We start from the raw sequence: 3242 nt of genomic DNA, 5'->3' as shown, positions 1-3242 counted from the left end.
TTCAGCGTGAGGATTTATTTCATTTTATGAGGGCAAATGAGGGCATTTTTACCTTAAATATCTTGTTAATTTGGTCGATTTCAGATTTTCCAGGGAAAAGAGGTTTCTGGGTGAGCAGCTCCCCAAATATGCAGCCCACTGACCACATGTCCACAGCTGTGGAGTACTCCTGTGGAGAGAAGAACAAACACAGTGGTAGACCGCAGAAACACAAAGTAGACAGTCTGCCTGGCCGGCTGCGGCGTCAGAGTTGTGTCTCGTGTGTGTGAGTGAGAATGGATGTGCTCTGACAGACTGCTGGACCTCGAGCGTCTGGTGGTGTAAATCAGGGGTTCCCAACCTTTATTGTGCCAAGGACCGGCAGATACATAAAAAAAAAATGGCGGACCGGTTGTCAATTTTAACTGATTTTAATATTTACTCACCAGCAGGTAGCAACAGAGGCTAATTGTATGCAACAGCCTGATCAAATACTAGAACAATATGCATCCAAAACATATTAACGTTTAAAAAAAAAAAAAGGACAAAAAAGAACCGGTGTTGTTTTTTGGAAAAACGGAAAACAAAAAAAACGACGTTATTCAGTTTTTAAATCAAAACGGGAAAACAGATAAATCAACGTATTGGTTTTGTTTGTATGATTTACGGCTAATCATAAACAGCGCTGAGCACACACATCATGCGCATTGGTGACCGGACATCTCCTTCATAAAACGAGTAATAGGGGGAATAATCGTGTGTGTGTGTGTGTGTGTGTGTGTGTGTGTGTGTGTGTGTGTGTGTGTGTGTGTGTGTGTGTGTGTGTGTGTGTGTGTGTGTGTGTGTGTGTGTGTGTGTGTGTGTGTGTGTGGTTAACACGTAGCAGCCTGCAGTCACTCTTTAGCTGTTCTAATGAAAGTAAACACAGTGAAGGCGGTGCGTAAAAAGGCACAGCTCTTTACGCGCTGGTACTGCACTTCTCAGAGGCGGAGTACACGTCCCGCTGCCTCCTGATGCTGCAGCCATTTCATGAAGTGAAGGAGGCTTTCCTTCTATAAAACAGCAGATACCGTGAAGTCCCGGACATGAATTCATAGATCAAGGCTGACTGGTTCACAGACTCTCCTGTTCTGCGAATCCGGTGCTTAAACAAATAGCTCTACACCCCTGGCCGACATGTCCTTAAAATTATGTCTGAGTTTGAAATATATCTCAAATAATGTATGCACTGCCATTTCCCCACATAAACATAACAGTCTGAAATGAAACGGTTGTCTCCTGTGCGCTCCTCTTCCTACTTGGCGCACCGGTAACTTTCTCGTGCGAACGAGAGGCTGAGACCTTAGGCTGAGCCGCCGAATCCCTCGGAACACCATAAAAGCCATTTTCAACTGTTTTCTGGTGAAAGTTTAACTAGGCTACTGGATGAAATAATATGACTGGTATAGGTACGAAAATTGAAAAACATGATAAAATATTTTTACATATTTATAATTCTGCAAATATTACGATAAATTCACAAGTATTTCGCGGCCCGGCAGTAACACCTCCGCCCGGGGAACCCCTGGTGTAAATTAGATACTGTAAAACTAAAACAGTGTTTCAGTGGCATTTGGATCTCATAAACGTTTCTTCTCTTGGAAATATATCACTGGGCAAACCACAATCAATCACGATGGTGTGACCACATATATGAAAAGTATTTGCAAAAGTATTTCTTATGAAGTGTGGATGCAGTACAGTTGAATTCTCACCTTGGCTCCGAGCAGCAGCTCCGGTGATCGGTACCACAGGGTCACCACTACGGGGGTGTAGGGCTTCAAGGGGGAGCCGTACTCCCGGGCCAAACCAAAGTCGCCAATCTACATGACAGGTCAGATGCCCAACATTAAAAACGTTTTCAACAAGATGCAGTGATTCACATTTTCTTGTGAGCTTGCATGCATAACTGAAAAATTTCGTTTATTTAAACATGCCTTACATTTTGCGAAACATTCATGCTCAGATTGACTTATAGTCAACATGTGTTGTTTGTGCAAGTGTGCTCCCGCTCTGGGAAGAGTTGCACATCAAAAGATGGATTAAAGTACTCCTTTCACAAGTTTATTTACTCTATCAAAACATACCATATTTAATTATGGATAAGCTCTTTTCCCCAGGTAACTTAACCTTTGAACTTCTGCAGTGTTCTTACGGTTTCAATGCTTGTCTATTTACACAACTTTCACACAAAGATCTCCTAAAATAAACGCCCTTTTTGCTTCAGCCTTTCACAGGACAGCTTAATAAAAAAAACAAGGAAATTAAAAAAAAACATCCATTTTCATTACTATCTGCTCTATTGCTAATCTCAAATGTTATTAAGACATGTGACAACTGTATACACAGTGGCCTTATCCTGGTGGCTAGGGTCTGTGATGTTAAAATAACCAAAATCAATCAACAGTCCTTGCTGTTGGACATTAATCCAAACCAACAAACCTCTCAGTTTGCCTATTCTACTTCAATTAACAATGTTGCTACATTTCCCAGAAAGCCAGACTATAGGCACACCAAGTACTTTTCCCACAAAGGTTCCTGAGAACTACGATTTAGTTGCGTTCACACCAAAAGGTCCCAGGAACTAAATTAGTTCTAGAGAAGCTTTTTTACCCCCTTTTCAGTCCCTGCTAGAGAGCAGGGACTTTCGTGGGAGAAAAAGTTTCCTGTGTCTGATTGGCTGGGCGGAATGCAAACCACGCCCCGTCAAACTCCCAAAAACGTTTGTGAAGCCGCCATTTTATTATCCTCGCATTGCATTATTAGCATTAGCCCAGCGCAGAAACGCAGAGAGACTAACTTATGACAACACAAAATAAAACATGGGAGATGGGTGGGGATGAGGAGGTGTCGGCGTTCTGGCCGTTTACTTGGAAGGCTTCAGTAGAAGCTGCTGGGAGTCCCAGCAGCTTCTACTGAAGCCAGTCCCTAACTCCGGGGACTTCGGGCCGGGGATTTTGGGCGGCAGTATACGGCGTGAAGTTGTTTGCGGCCTGCCAGTAAACCCAAAGCAGAAGAAGAAGAAGTGACGTCAGCGGCTTCATTTACCTAATCCACCCCCAGGAACTAATTTCCGGTGTGAACGCGATCTGTACTTAGTTCATGAGAACTAAAGAGTTCTCAGGAACCTTTGTGGGAAAAGTACTTGGTGTGAACGCGCCTAATGGAAGTTGTCCATGTATGTGTGTTGCACTCTAGTAAGTAAAACATTTAAAATAAGGTTA

The 3242-nt window shown here is 43.0% G+C and overlaps 1 long non-coding RNA gene across 1 annotated transcript in view; it reads right to left on the bottom strand.

Moving 5' to 3' along the window:
- LOC104944754 (uncharacterized) overlaps positions 1 to 3126 on the bottom strand; it is an 11100-nt gene extending 7974 nt beyond the window's left edge. The window contains exon 1 of the long non-coding RNA XR_798264.1: positions 3114 to 3126. This is a non-coding gene — a long non-coding RNA (uncharacterized lncRNA). The remainder of the gene's footprint in view (positions 1 to 3113) is intronic.
- Positions 3127 to 3242: the final 116 nt, after the last annotated feature.

Source organism: Notothenia coriiceps, unplaced genomic scaffold (genome assembly GCF_000735185.1).
Source record: "Notothenia coriiceps isolate Sejong01 unplaced genomic scaffold, NC01 NC01_scaffold00008750, whole genome shotgun sequence".
Classification (NCBI taxonomy): Eukaryota; Metazoa; Chordata; class Actinopteri; order Perciformes; family Nototheniidae; genus Notothenia; species Notothenia coriiceps.
This window is presented reverse-complemented; position numbering and strand designations above follow the sequence as displayed.